Raw genomic sequence first — 16,635 nt, forward strand, 5'->3', positions numbered from 1 at the left:
TGATGTTTCCCAACACGATGCCCTTGGCTTTATCTTCTCCAGAAAAGGAGGAAGGATGTGAGGCTCATTAATCTGTTCTCTTAAGGTAAATATTTCTTCCTTTCTTATTTTTTGACCTCTAAATAATTTTGCCATACTCTTCCTCCTCACCCTTCCATGGTTCCAAAATAAAGTTCCATTTTATCTACAGATTTAGCAAAGAATAAAAAAAAAATAATAAATAATCCAAGCCATTTCTGGCAATTCGCTATGCAATAATTGTCTGCTCTACTAAAATGTTTCTATCAGGCCTTCTGCTAGCACATTATACACTGTTCCAACTTTTGGTTTCAGCTGAGAACTTAACAGTCTTCAGTGTATCTTTGCTAAAAATGTCGTTTTACTTTACATTGCCATTTTATTCCAGCTATGAGACTGTTCAAAAGAATGTGAATTACGATACCTGTTTCAGTGCATCTTTTGGTTTGTGAGATCTTATTGTGACTTTATGTCAATGTTTGTCTCTATCATGCCCCCTCAAATTGTATCTTATCATTCACAGGTACCTGAATTTTATCTTTCTATTTATTAAGTTATTAAACACTTCAGGTCTGCTCTTCATTCTCTTACATTTTCAGTAGTTAACATATATTATATATAAGAGGGATCAAACCTTTACTGTGTTTAAAGTTGGTATAAAATGCTGTCATTTTGATTTTAATAATATTTTACTGTTCATTATAGGCTCCAGTTTGTATGGAACTTAGAAATGTCATTCTGGATTTAGAGTCCTATGATAATTACTCTATTTGCACTAGTTTTACTAAAATAAAACCCTAGGCTCTCCAATACATCTGTAAGAGGTGGAATGAGAAAAAAAAATCTGGAGAGCTAAACACCATTTATAAGAAGCAAGCGTTCATTGTGTTAATTTGCAGTTACATGAACTCATCATCTGTTTTTCAGAGCCTGATAAAGAGAATACTGTAATTGAAGATGCTCTAGCTCTTTTTGTTATCTCTTGGTTTTGGTACCTGTGGCCTTTTTTTACACAGACACATGAATAAACTAATTAAATAGATCCCTCTCTGATGCACACAACTGATGCACATCATGTACTGCCAGAAAGACACAAGAGATTGACTCCTTCACAAAGGATAAGTTATTGAATGCACAAGAAAATGAGCTGGGCAGAATCAGTGAGTTCTATGCTGGAAAACAATGCCTACTAATTAAAACACCTGATTAGTTCAGGAAAAAAAAAGCGTAACAAAAATACAATGACAAAACCAACACTGTGCATAATATCTCGGTTTGGGAAGGTGATTTGAATAAATTAGTTTCTGCAAACTGAATCACACAAACTTTTTTCTCAGGTTATGAGATGATCAGGTAAGTTAACTCTAGTTTGTCTCTCACTGCAAACAGAAGGGAGTAAAAGGATTTTCCTTGGGTCCTTTTTGTCCAAAATCAAGTAAAATAATGAAAGCTTTTTACATTATGATCTGCCTCCAGTCAGCAAAACTTTGCAAGCCTATTGGCTTAGTTAATTTGAGTGCTGGAGAAGAAATGAGTTATTCCATATACATAGAACATTTTGTATATATAAATGATAGCACACAGCCTGACCACACCTCTATGAGAAAGAGCAAACTTCTTCTATATATTCAGAAGCATAATATTCCAATCATAGCACTATAACTGTTATAGTAGAAGCACAGGTATAAAACGAAAATTTACTGGATGCAGAAAAACAACCATGCACTGTTGAGTGACGGAAATTGGCAATAACAGGCGTGTTCATACTGTTGAATAAAAGAGCTCCAGGAAAAAACCTGAGCATTTATACTGCTTAGTTTGTCCCTGGTCTTGTTTTAGTGCATGTCAATTAGCTTTCTTATACCATGCACTGGGAGTCTGGGTCTTAGCACGTTTTGGGGATCACTCCCCATAGGCAGGATAAGATTGCAAGAGGATTGGCTCTCCATCTGACCCAGCAGGTTTAGATCTTTGAACAGAGAGAATCACAGAATCACAGAGTCACAGAATGTCAGGGGTTGGAAGGGACCTCAAGAGCTCATCCAGTCCAATCCCCCTGGCAGAGCAGGAACACCCAGATGAGGTTACACAGGAAGGTGTCCAGGCGGTTTTGAATGTCTCCAGAGAAGGAGACTCCACAACCCCCCTGGGCAGCCTGTTCCAGGCTCTGGCACTCTCACCATGAAGAAGTTTCTTCTCAAATTTAAACAGAACCTCCTGTGTTCCATTTTATACACATTGCCCCTTGTTTTACCATTGGTTGTCACTGAGAAGAGCCTGGCTCCATCCTCATGACACTCACCCTGTACATATTTATAAACATTAAGGAGGTCACCCCTCAGTCTCCTCTTCTCCAAGCTAAAAAGATCCATCTCCCTCAGCCTTTCCTCATAATGGAGATGCTCCACTCCCTTCAGCACCTTTGTTGCCCTGTGCTGGACCCTCTCCAGCAGTTCCCTGTCCTTCTGGAACTGAGGGGCCCAGAACTGGACACAATATTCCTGGTGTGGTCTCACCAGGACAGAGTAGAGGAGAAGGAGAACATCTCTCCACCTACTAACCACCCCCCTTCTAATACACCCCAGGTACCATCGGCCTTCCTGGCCACAAGGGGCCAGTGCTGGCTCATGGTTATCCTGCTGTCCGCCAGGACACCCAGGTCCCTTTCCCCTACGTTGCTCTCTAATAGGTCGTTCCCCAACTTATACTGGAACCTGGGGTTGTTCCCACCCAGACGTAAGACTCTACACTTTCCCTTGTTATATTTCATTAAATTTTCCCCTAACCAGCTCTCCATCCTGTCCAGGTCTCTGGATGGCAGCACAGCCTTCTGGTGTGTCAGCCACTTCCCCCAGCTTGGAGTCATCAGCAAACTTGCTGACAGTGCACTCTGTTGCCTCTGTGTCCTCATGCTAAACCCCATGCATATGCACAGTTTCACATATGCATGATTGCTTCTGCTTGTCTAAAGCACAGTTCTTCCAGTATTAAAAGACTTTGAACTGATAAACAAAAGGCAAAAGTGACACCTTAGGGTCACTGGGCGTTACACTGGGCCCAGACCAAACACAGCAACAAGAACACAGAGTCCAGAGAAAATGAAACTCTGCCTTGGGGCTAGAAAACTGAAGATAATTTTACCCCGCAGTTCAGGTGAAGGCAGTTTCCACTTGATTTGTTATCCTCAGGTGCAGGACTGGATCTCCTATAGCAGTGTAGCTAAAAAGGCTCAGTCCCCAGAAGCTCCAGCATTGATCCCTCTCTTTTGTGCAATGTACCTGGATGTTGCAGTGAGGTCCAACAGACCCTTCTTGTATTGGTACACTGCTCCTTCACTGAACAGAGGTGGATTTGGGATAACCTAGCTTAGCCTGAGCCTGTGTTTAAAAGTGCTTCTTGGTGTGAAACCATCTGTGCTTCAGCTGTCACTTTCAAAAGCCCACAGGTGCATCAACGTGAGCACTTATCACCACTGTGATTTATTAATTGCTAAATTCCCTGTTAAAGTGCTTGAAAGATAAACGTTCAGCCCTGAAAAAGTAGCAAACACAGTCTCTTTATTAATTTTATTTTGACTGCAAATCTGTCTTCAGAATTTTTCTGATACAATATTATACATAAAATTCAGTTGCTAGTTTTTGTTTTGGTTTGTTTTTTTTTCCTTTCTTCTGTCTAACTTTCAAATAGTTCTCAGCCCACCATGCAAACACCCAGTAGACTTTGGGGAGGAGCAGCAATTCATGTTTGCTTTGTACTGGAACTCAAGAAATAGGACACCTGATGGGTCACAGTTTTTCACAGCTCAACCAAGACAACTCTCTCTGGCCTCATCTAGTGAGTGGTTAGTTGACTTCACCAGTTGCATATGCAAAAGAAGGTCATTTTAGCAAAGGATGTGGAGATGTCTGGAGATGTTTGGATGTAACACACTTTCTTGATTTTGTTTTGAAAGGTCTGTCATTTGTAGGATGCAGTTGAACCTACAAGCCCTGAAAAAAATTACACAGAAGTCATATGTCAATATATGTCCTTTGATACTAGGATGTTCTTAATGCTTTTACATATTTTCATTGATTTGCCTTCTTTAAAATAAACAATTACTGCTTTTTAACGGGGAACTAGTGAAAATTATTTATTCAGTCATTCAGTAGCAATCACTGAGACAGCATAATTTCATAGCAAAGGCTTTTGACAACTTAAATGATAATTTAGATGTGTATAACTTTGTACTTGTCATGGAACAGAAGATTTATGAGATAGCATCAGTGTACTGAACTGTATCCATCCATCCTCATTAATGTTCTTAGGCAAACTCCTTCATTACCTCACTTTTAAAATTAGTAAAGTTTGACTATTTCAGTTGAACTGTCTATTAAAGCTCATATGGAAATTCAACTGCTTTGTTTAAATTTGTCTTTAAGCCGTCATTAAAGACCATATGACTTGCACCAGTTTTTCTCTAAATTATACAGAGAATTAAACCTCACTTGAATAATGTTAATTGTTATCTATTTTAATAATGTGTTTGCATTTACATAGCGTCACACTGCCAAAAACATTTTCTGTGTCTGTGAGAACTTAATTTTTTTATTGCACATCATTACCTCCTGCTTTATAAACCAGCCATGATCAACTGAATTCAGTTTTTACTGCGTAAAGAATAGGCCTAGAAACCTTAATTGTTGGCTAATTGTCTTCGGATCAGATACCAACAGTCTTTCCACTGACTTTCAGTAGTGTTTGGACCAAGCCATTCATAGAATTTTAAGCTTTACACGTCTGATGTGTTACACTCCCATACATCAGCAGAGACCGTAACTGCTTACTTGCTTTTTGCATCCCAACCAGAGAAGTTTCACAGTTTCATCGCCTAAGACACCTGAGATAGCAGGTTCATTTAACAACTGAAATGTAATTTTCATTTCATTAATGCAATTATTTTTCAAGTCTCTCTTTCAGTAGTCTGTAGAACCATCCTTAGCCCTTGTAAATCTTGTGAGTGGGAATGCCTGGAGCTAGGCTGACTTATACCCTGAAGGATATGGCCATTTATCTCTTCATCTAAATTTGTAATGCTAATTAGGCATGGTCACAGTGACATTTTATTTGACATTATGATAGGTTCATTAGCAGAGTTAAAAGCACATATGTGAATATTCTTTTGCTAACTGTGTAAAAGTAAATAATACACAAAAAATATTATTCCCTTCTGACTCTTGGAGGCAAAGGCAGTGCTCAGATATATATTTAAGACAAGAAACACAAAAGAGGAAACAGACTACATAATTACATCAGAGGAATCTCCACTAAAGGAAAAAAAATGCCTTCTGGCTTACAGTGCATCTTTGGGGACTCATAGCTTTACAAACAGAGCGAAATGGCAGCTTGAGCTGGCTGATGTCGCAGCTTCAAACACAGGGAAGCTCTTTCTTCCATGGCTAAAATTATACAACTTAGGCTTAAAACCTAGCTCCCTAAAGGCTATGGGCACACCTATAGATTCTTCCTGTCACACCATGAAAAAAGATGCTATTAAATGTTATTTTTTTAATATCTGCCTTACTGCTGAAACTGCAATGCTTCAGGGAGGTTGTTGTGTTGGCAGATGACAGACTGCAGGAGGATTTTGGATGGAGAGGTCCTGCTGTCCTGCCCGACCAACTGTGGAGCTGCCCAGCACGAAGCATCCCGGTCCAGCACGATGTAGAAGATGTGGTCCAGCACGTCCACCTCCAGGCTGCAGTGACAAACCTGCTCTGTCCACCGGGCAAACTGTGACCAAGAGGCCACATGCCTGCAGATACCCACAGCATCCAGGTTTTCTGCTCAAAATCCCTCTGCAGCTTCTGCAGAGATAGGAGCGGTGCACAGAGCTGGCACACCTCTCTCTGCTCCCTGGTGAAAAGCACCAGGAGTTGGGTCTGGGTGTTGTGCTGCTCCTGGGCTCTGTCCTGATCCTAGTTAAATTGCCAGCACCTTGTCATGGACATCAGGAAGTGTTCGATTTGGCTTCAAGCCTTCATCCAGCAAAACACTTCAGCATCTGTTTAAGCAGCAGCAGCAGTATGATTAAAAATACCACTCGTACATTTCTTCTGCTATTTAGACAGGAGAATAATCCTGTCTTTTGGGTCTCTGGGGAAGAAAATCTCTGAGCTGCTTTGGCCCAAAAAGAGGAAGATGACTTAAAGAATTCCACTTTTTCTTGTCTTGTGCATCTCTCTCCACATATGTACCTGTTTGACCAGGACTGCAATTTGAAACAGGGTGTGTCCCCATACTAAAGGCCTTTTTTTTTGCAGATGGTTTAAAAGCTTCTGAGAGAGAAAAGCTAGCTTAGACTAGCCAGAGCTGTTCTGATTCCTGCAGCTAAAGAAGCCTGGCATCTGTCCAGGCACCACTTATAACCAGATCCTAAAAAGGCACTGACTGTTGACTTTAGAAAAACAGAAAATCACAAGAGTTAGATTAATTTAAGTCATGACTTAGTTTGTCTTGAAAAATGTTTCTCTCATTAGACCAGACAGTCATGACTTGAGGTTGCTTAGTGTCTCTAATGCCTACATACAAATACTCCAAACTAATCTGAATATGCAGAGCTCTCTACAAGGTCAAAGAGGCAATATGAAATATGAACTTTCAGCTGTTCTTGGAAAGTGAGACCCATTATTTATCCTCATAGCTATTTATAAATTATCATAAGTAATATTACTTCAAAAACTTCAAGGTGTTCTTTCCTCCAGGAGGGAAAAAAAAGATCCAGCATTTTAAGTTTGACAATATTTCATACAGATGCCAAGAGCCAAAACAGTTTTTCCTTCCCTAAGATGTGTCATTATTGTTAAAAAAGACAGATGATTGCTAATACAAATAGATCAGGGGGAGCTGCATTAATTCTCAATGATAGGCTTTCCTCCATCATTAAAATGGCAATGCAAAAGTCTAGACAGCCACCCCTGTTCTGTGGTACACTTTGAATGGGAGACAGAGGTGGCCATGTCCCCATCTGTGAGTCTTGCTCCCAAGTGCTACAGTAGTCAATGTCTGCAAAGCACTTAACAAGTATTTCGGTAAAAGATACCAGGATATACTGAGTGTGAATATTAGCCACAATGGATAATTTGTTACTGCACAGTATTATTTTCTAGAAACTCAACACTGTTACGGAATCAGTTGTCACAAGAAAGTGAGCACCTGCCAGGAAGAGCAAGATCTTGGCTAGATCTACGCCAGGCTTTCTTCCCAATGTTATTTCCCAGTAACGCATTTCCTTGCACTGGCCTCATCCAGACTGTCATGTTTACGAGCAGGATTTCTCATTTAGCATTCATGACCCATTACAGGTCTTTCCACACTTGTAAAGGATGCAAAATACAGTGGCTGTTCCACAGAGGTGCCTCCTTTCAGGGTTATTCTGAATGTCACTATAAGCCTGAATGGCTGGAAAACAGCACTTAGCAGAATTTAATTCTTCCCTGAAGGAGATGTAACATTCAACTAACTCAAAGCTCTTCAGCAGACTGTCTAGGGGTATTAATGTGGTTTTGTGTTGAGAAGCACCTCAAAAACATTGATGCTTACCACACCCAGCCTATCAACCAGAAGAGTTCTCTTTTAAAGCAACCCTAAAGCAGGTCTGAGTTTTCCCACGTGTTATACAGGTGATGCACAAGGGGAAGGCTTTTTCCCCCCAGTTTTTGAGTCAAAGGGCAGGCAGCAATTCAACTTTTGATAGCAGTGGAGCCAAAAACGTGGTAGCCCCTAGGAGCAGACAGTGCATGCACTCTGGGCTTGCTATATCTGCCTTCTTGGTCCTGGCACTCCTAACATCTGAGATGTGATGCAGGAAGACCTTGTCAGTGTAAAGAAATTCTGATAACACACCAGTGGTATTTTAACTGGAAGAAAATTATTTAAGTAGCTACCAGAGCACTCTGAGTATGTGTCTGCTAATAGAAGAACTCTCATTAGTCTTTTAGCGTAATTACTAATGACTCTAGATCAAGTATATAGGTGTGATCAGGCCATAGTACAAAAATGTTATTTGGACTGCCAAGAAATCACAGTTCAAAGACTGCTAAAAAACCCAAACAGAATTGTTTTAAGGATTCCCAGAAATGCAGTCACAAGATGACAGCAGAAGCCTTGACAGTGCAAGCATAAGATTGCACCAGAAGTGCCAGGGCTAAAAACCACAACTCATCAATAGTCAGATCCTGGTCACTAGGAGATTGCAACCTTGGGAGCTGAGTAAAACTGGGTTTAAGAAGAGTAAAGAACAAGCATCCAATATGTGATATGTACTAGATATTGCAAATGTGGATATAAGGTAGAACTGCAAATGAATGCAAAATGGGCAAGTAAATACATCAGAGATGCAGACAGCATTAACAAACATATAAATGTGACCAAAAGCAAACTCAGAGGAGGAAAAAACTCCTGCTATCAACAAAAGACTCCTCCCTTTAGAGAAGCTGAGACACAGACAACTTGCCACTAACAACCCCCACGCCCTGAAAACACACACGCACTTGCTTTGTCTCCCTAAGGAAGATTCATGATGCTGATATCAGGACTCAGAAGTACATGGAAGGGTGAGCCCAACACCAAAGAGATACAGAAAGTGTGTGTATGCCAATTTGAAGCATAACATTACTGAGAATGAGCTGTAGTAATTGGATAATTTGCCTATAAGCATTAGCATCATTGGGATGAGTAACTCTACCTTGATTAGACTGCTAGGACTTTAATTAGATTAACAATAAATTCTTGGCTTCAAATGTAGAATGTGTTCCTAAAGCTCACGTTAATTGCCTGTGGTGTTTGCTCTGATGCCTCGCTCTTGAGGATTACCATTAACACAATGCAAGAGTTGACACAGAATTTGGCAACCAGGGCTGTAATTACAATGCGTGTTGTCAAGCATTGCTCTCCACCAGGCTCCTTGCATGTCACCCCTGCCAAGCTCCTCAGTGTAAAGGGTTCTTGCAATGGCATTCCCATCCTTTCCCTGTTACATCAGCTTCCACCTTCACATCAGCAAGGTGGACATGTTACAGTACATCACTAAAAAATGATACATTTTCACAGTCTCAACAGGCTATGAGTACACTTTCTGTACAACCTAGCTTTTTGGGCACGAGCAAAAATTTGTCAAAACAAAAAGAAATTAATCCTGGAAGAAAATGTAGAATATAAGGAAAGGAAATGTGGAGAAGATTGATTCATGTTATGTAGGCAAAAGAAGTTTGATCCCATTTTACAGCAGCAGCTATTGTCCTTTCTTGTATGCACCCAGCACACCCACACAGTTTTCAGTGCAATTAGATTTTAATCATCTGTAACACCTGCTGCAAGGAATAAAAGCTGGAGCACTATTTTCACTCATCAGTCCAATTCCAGCATGACCTCAAAGTGTCTTCAAGTCCTCCTGAGCATTTGCATTCCCTGTACTCTCAGTAGCTGTGCCCCCATGTGTCATTACTTTTACAAATGACTGGGTGCCTACCAACAACATATGCAAGCTTGTCTTGTGTTTGCAGCTCAGCAGAGTGGAACTAGGGCACTTGATGTTGGAGACAAATGGGGAAGGAGGTGGCAATTCAATAAGGAAAATTTGTCTGTTCGTCCTGAGCCAACTGGGTAAAACAATGTTCAGGACATGGGGTGCAGGGGTGTCCTGCTGCAGGCAGCACCTTCAGGCAGACACAGCCCAGACCTGGATGCTGTGGGACTCCCCAGACTCCTTGCAGGGCACTGGGTGCTGCTCCCCAAGGACACCTGGAGTCCTGTGTCCAGCTCTGGAGCCCTCAGCACAGGACACATATGGACCTGTTGGAGAGGGACCAGAGGAACCACCAAGATGATCAGAGGCTGGAACAGCTCTGCTGGGAGGACAGGCTGGAGAGCTGGGGTGTTCAGCTGGAGAAGAGAAGGCTCCAGGGAGACCTTATTGCAGCCTTTCAGTACTTAAAAAAGGCCAATAAGAAAGATGGGAACAGACCTTTCAGCAGGACCTGTTGCGACAGGACAAGGGGTGATGGTTTTAAACTAAAGGAGAAGAGATTCAGGTCAGACATGAGGAAGACATTTTTTACACTGATGGTGGTGAAACACTGTCCCAGGTTGGCCAGAGAGGTGGTGGATGAACCATCCCTGGAGACATCCCAGGCCAGGCTGGATGGGGCTCTGAGCAACCTGATCTGGGTGAAGATGTCCCTGCTCATGGCAGGGGTTGGACTGGATGAGCTTTGAAGGTCCCTTCCAACCCAAACTAGTATTCTATGACAATGACCAACAACCAAGTCAGCTTCTTCATCTCTACAGTTCCCTGCCTGTCAGAGAAAGACCCACGGGTTGTGCTGCATACAGTTATTCATGGAGCAGTCACTGAAATGGTAGCTGAATATGGCAATATACAGCGGGATAAATTAATGCTGACCCATTTCCTGTTTTTCAGAAAGCCAGCACCAGCTCATCATTGCATCCTCTTTTGCTGGGCTTTGCTCCGGGCATGATCCATGGGATTAATTTTACCTACAGATGCATTTTGCTCTGTATTGATTTTTCATATGAAAGAAGGCTGAGAATTAGGCTCCTGAAGACTGATGTCTTAACTCTATTAAATGAGGCCAGGGTAGATTAAGTTAGTAGTTCATCTTTCTGAGGCTACACATTTAAATCGTGGCTCTAAGGTAAATTCTTGTGTGTACTTGCTTGGTTTAAAATCAGGAACAGCATTTAAACATCTCCACTTGAGGTTTCTTGTTTAATACACCAAAGATTTAATTAGAATGATAGGAAATTAGAAGGAAGATTTATAATTGGCTCTCAGGGCAGGACATGAACAGGCAAAAAAAAAAAAAAAAAAATCAAACATGTATTTTAAAAACAAATACACTCTGTGTGTGGTGGGGCAGGGAGCTGACAAAGGGGACTGTCCACCTGGACATGCCATCCCAAGAGCCTGTAAATGCCACTTACTGCCTGCCCAGAGTGCAGGATGCTGCCCTGCTGGCTGGGGCGGGGCGGTCTCATCCTGCATGGGCACCTCCCCTGGCTGGGCATCTTTCACTAATTAAACCAGGCAATGAAGCTGCTTTCCTCTGCAGAAGGCAGTTTGTTTGCATAAGAAATAGTTCAAGGATAAGTGCCGCTCAACACCAGTAGCTGCTGCAGGAGGAAAGAATAATAAATAAACCGGGACGCGTGATGTTTGGTAGCTCCTCGGCTGCAGAGTTAGTATCTTTCAGCAGAAGGCAAGAATCTGGCTTTTGAAAATGCAGCAAAGCCTACTAGCTTATATTCACTGCAAATTTTTTAATCACTGCTCTGTATTTTTCTTCCCAATCCTGAATTAATTCATCATCGTAAAAAGAGGACAAAAACCCAAAATGAAATGAAAAAAAAAAAGCCAGCCAGAAACAAACCTTGAAAACAACCGTGCAGTTCAGAAGTTTTGTGGCAGTGTTTGCAAATTGATTTTTGGGCGTGCAAAACACAAAATAAGGCAAGATCCTGTAATCTGGAGGTGCCTACCCCCCGCCCCCAAAGGCAGAAGCATTTGAGTTTCCAATAAAGCATTTAGCAACAACCCACAAAAGTGTGTGACTGCGCAGAGCCCGTTACCAAGGCACACAGGGAGAGGAGGAGGAGGAGGAGGAGGAGGAAGGGGCTCGGGCTGGCTGTCGAATATAGAAACTGAGCGAGCGATCCTCTTTGCAAGCCCTGCCTCATCTTGTGCTCCCTTTGCCAGCAAACTCCTCCCTGTAAAACGGGGATAACCTCCTCGGCAGTGCTCCGAGGGTACAAATCACCACCACAGCAGGGCCAGGCTTCTCCCTCCTTTGCAAGGCTTATGGCAACATAAGTGTTTCACACCCTTTTACACAGGAAAAGATCAGAGGGGAAAAAGGAAAAATTAAAAAAAAAAAAAGTAAAAAAATAGGTTAAGTCACACCTCTTGGAGACTATACCAAGATTTTCCAGAAAGCAGAATCTAGGGCTCAAATCCCCTGTCCCTTCCTGCGCTAGACACAGCTGCCTCAGCGGATAAAAGAAGATGCAAAGTAACAAACAGCCAATTATTTTATGGGTTATTTTTAAATAATTTGGGCATTTGTACCGTTGCATGACTCGCAGGGCACTGGTCTGTCCTTCCAGACTAATTAAGCCAGTCTCACTGCCCCATCAGGACCCCATGTCTGCAAGCATTTGGATACTGTGATTTCCTCATTAGTTTTAAGGGGATAAGCAACTTACTAATTATCCATTGTATTCCAAAAGAGTCCTGGGTATGGAGTCATGAAACAAGACTTCGCAGAGCAGAACGTGGTTTACAGCAAATATCACAGTGAGGGTTGGGAGAACATATCAAAAATCACCACCCATGCCTGTTTCATCCTTCGATTTATAATGTGCAATATCATGAGGTGAACATTTACAGCTCCTAGCTGTGACTCAGTCTTCTATTGTCATCTAAATGCTTGACAGAAAATACACAATACCATCATCTCTTTAATATGCACAAATATTTGCATAATTACTGCTACAAGGTTTTCTTTTACTCTGCACCTAGCAGGGACATTTAGACCAACAATGAAGTGATTGCACAGAGCTTGTAAATCACTATAAAACATGAATGGTACTTATTAATCCCTCCTTTGTATGGGGTTTGGACTTGGCGGAGTAACAGTAACTGTACTTTGCTTTAAGCAATGTGTCCATCCATATGTATGTAGTATGTGATAGCGAGTGCAAGCTGAAGATAAATATATGACCATACACACTGGGAAAAACAGCGTGCCATGCTTGACAGGACCATCTGGCTGCCCTGAAGATTCGTGTTGCTGTCTGACACCATCACAAGGCAGAAGCTCGCGCTAATCACAAGACACTGGCTGAACGAATGTAATTCTCTTTTCCTTCAGCTCTGCCCGTGGCAAGTGCAGTCGGTCCCACCATCACGCTGTCAGGAGCAGCTCATCAGCCTTTGCCTGTAGATGCCTTCCCTGCTGCAATTGCATAAAAGCACCACATTGACAAATCACTACTGGTGGCAATGGACCCTGACGACTGCTACGGGTGCAGCATCGACAGAGCTTTCTGCTGTGCAGTCTTCCCTTGCTTTTTGTTGTGCTGCCAGTGGTTGATGTGCAGCACCACAGCTGCTGGTGGGGCTGGAGAGCTGCAGAAGCCACATAACATAGATAAAAAAAATTGGAAACCTGTACTGCATCAAAGAAATACAAGAGCTTCCCATGTTAATGAGGAACCCAATAGCACATGGACAAAAAAAATCCTCAACATAGTGCTCTTGCAAGCAAAGCCTTTGATAGTGGGGTAGTTTAACACACTTTTCTGTCTTGTAGAAAAAACTAGTGAGGATTAGCTGGACAAACTGTTGTGATGGAATTAAATACCAAATCTACTTCATTGTAAATGAAGTTCTTCATCCTGCCTATTTATGCAAAAACTTATTTATACTGCTACTTTACATTTCTCAAGGGGGAAAGGGAAAAAAAAAATGTTGTGGCAGGTTAATAGGGGTAGGGTTCTTTTACAAGAAAGTAATGAAACTAACAGCAACAATTTAACAGGCTGAGTGTTATTGATGGGAAGAATGCTCTGCAGCATGGAAATGAGGGGAAAGGCCTTTACAAATGGTTTTCTTTTCAACACTGGTTCCACCTTTCCTGCTGCAATTCTTTTAAATTTCCACTATCTCAGTATCCCTCTCTTATAAAATAATGTATCTCCTTGTCAAAGTTATATAGCATTTGTGTAACTCGGTGACAGCTGAAAGCCACTACCCTCATTGCAAAGCCACCACTACCCAAGTACGTTGAGTCTTTAATTTTTAAAAGCTTTGTGCTTTAGGATCTGGTAGGGCTGCACATTTCTGCAGGTCAAAAGGCTCTCAAATACTCTGAACAAAATTAATCAATAAACTCTTGCCTCCACTGCAGCTTCCTACTTACATACAAGGCATTTTCTTCCTCGCAGCTCTGCTCATCCTGTCCCAGCCTGCATGATGACTCCTACGGATGCTATGTTCTCTCTAGGTCAGCTCTTTAACCATGATAGCAGCAGGCAGCTGACGAGTGATCCCAGCTGACGAAGAGGACTTCAGCTCCTGATAATGAACTCTACAAGCATTTTGAGCATTTCTGGGCAGCCCAACCAAGCTCTCTGTGGGCAGGCTGGGTGCAGTCGGGGCAAATAGCATCTTTATTAGTGCAGCGGCAAATCCGAAAGCATCACATATATTAATGGATCTGCCCGTGTATGACTGACTTCCTCTGTGCTTTGTGGCTTACAAACTCTTAAAGCACAGCAGCTGTAATTTGTTTTGAATGGCACCTCATTCATCAGAGCCACCAGCCTTCCTACAGCCTTCACCAGTCCAGCATTACAGGCTAATATCACGGTCAAGTCTAGCACTACCAGTTCCGTGGACTAGAAGAAATAACGGCATTTATGAATTTAACAAACAAGACAGACATTATGAATTTAAGGACCCAGGAGCCAGTCTTGATTTATGCAAAATACATTGAGTTAGGTATTCACAAAATTGATTCGACATAATTGTCGGCACGTGGCTTGTTTGCAAACAGCTAGCACAAACGACTTAGTGTTAATCATTTGTTCCATGACATAGTTAGTCATGCACTATTTCTGCTCCTTGAGTGGGTGATTGTATCCTCCTGAAGGAGAGGGTAAGAACCAGTGAAAATAAAGCACACCCTGGGAGTTTAACATGTGTAAGCTATTGTGATAAAATACGAAAGCACCATGTCTAACTAATCTCAACAAGACGTTTGCGTCTCTCCATCTCCATGCAAATAATCCACGATGACTCTGCATACTCTGGTGAACCAAGCCTGGGGATGAGGAATCCACACCAACTATTTTTGGCACCATGTTTCTTTTTATCTCTCAGAACAAGGGGAAGTGTTGCAGAGGAGTATGTAATTCCCCCAGACAACCTGAAAGAAAGGGATGACAGACCACCGCTTCTTTGAGTTTGGCAAGAATATACAATCAAAGCTGCTGTCTCTTTCTGCAGGAAATGGTACTGCTTCAGGGAGAGAGAACAAAAAATACCACAAAATATATATCGTCCCTGAAATAGAAATGTGAAAGAAATGTGAATGTTTTGGGTTTCTTTTTCTTTCCCCATTTTCAGTTTTCTCTGTTTACATGATGCTAGCGCTTGAATGCAAGTCTTGGTCAGTTTTCCAAAAGACAAATTACACTTTTAGACACTTCAGTGACCTGGAATGGAACTAAGAATCATAGAATGTCCTGGCTTGGAAGGGGCACACAAGAATCATAGCGTCCAACTGCTGTCCCTGCATAGGGCAACCCCACAGTTCAGACCATGCGACGAGCAGTGGAAGAGGCTGTGCAGGAGACCCCAGAATACCACTGCATGCAGTCCCAATTTTCTGTGTTGTATAATGACAGTCTCTAGCTGAAGGCTCATCTTGATGAGCAGCATCTCTGTAGTCCTCCCATGTTGCCTGACCTTGCTTCCACTGACCACGTAATTTCTTTTTTTGCTGTATTTCGAGAAGAAAATTGCTGCTGAACCAAGCTGGCTTTTTGCCTTGCCTGCTAGATTTTTGGCATTTTGGAATTGCCTGGTCCTGTGCTTTTAGTAGGTAGTACTTAAAAAACAACGAACGCTGATGGACCCCAACACCTTCAAAAGCTTCGTCCCAGGGAATCTTACTAAGTATTTCTCTGAAGTCTGCTCTCCTCATATCTAGTGTTAAGGTCATGCTGGCAGTTTTCCTCCTATTAGCAAAGATTTTGAACCTGACTGCTTTGTGGTCACTGTGGCCAAGGCAGCCACCAGTCGCCACTTCTCCCACAAGACCCTGTTAGTGAGATTCAGCTGGACTTCTCCGTGACTGGACTTGTAGACCAGCACCTATTCCAGTATTCAGCCCAGTGTATTTTCTCATGTGTTTTTAAGTGTGTTGGACATGACTGAATTTCCCATTTGAGTCCCCTGCTCAGTGGTCAAACTGCATAGTCATTTCTCCCCCTTTTACTGACAATAATGAGCCATTTTGCTGCTTATTATTATCTAATAAGATTGCAATAATTTTATATGACTCTCGGAAGACATGCATTTTCTCTCATAGTGCTGGCATAATATGGATCCACAAAAAAGATGAATTGTCTGAATTATCCTTTATCTTAGTGAGTGAATAGCTTTCTGTAGATTTTCAAGTGAAGAGAACTCTCTGGTGAAAATAAGGCAAAGTCAGGGAAAATTAAAAGTTAAAGTTAATAGAAGTGTTATATTCGCTTATGACTATAGTTTTAATATCTCAGCAACAAGCCACAGATCCTCTTGTGCTATTTCCTCATCATAAGCAAAGCCATGCCACACTTAAATGAACAGGAAGTCTGAATACATTGGTTTGGTTTTTTTTAATAATGGCAATTGCATCAGAAACAACACATAGATACATGGATGGAATGATTCGCTTTAGCTCTTCTTGTTCTTTTCAACATTGCTTTTCGGGAACATTCTAGTAATCAAATTACACTAGGACATAGAAAATGTCATGCTCATAGAAATGCTCATACAATGCTCATAGA

The 16,635-nt window shown here is 41.8% G+C and overlaps 1 protein-coding gene across 1 annotated transcript in view; it reads right to left on the bottom strand.

Moving 5' to 3' along the window:
• The window catches only part of GRIN3A (glutamate ionotropic receptor NMDA type subunit 3A), a gene marked incomplete at both ends in the record, with an annotated part of 73,662 nt that overhangs the window by 43,297 nt on the left and 13,730 nt on the right, over positions 1–16,635 (bottom strand). The gene's annotated exons all lie outside the window — the stretch shown is intronic.

The sequence above is a fragment of the Nesoenas mayeri genome (genome assembly GCF_963082525.1).
Source record: "Nesoenas mayeri genome assembly, chromosome: Z".
NCBI classification, from domain to species: Eukaryota; Metazoa; Chordata; class Aves; order Columbiformes; family Columbidae; genus Nesoenas; species Nesoenas mayeri.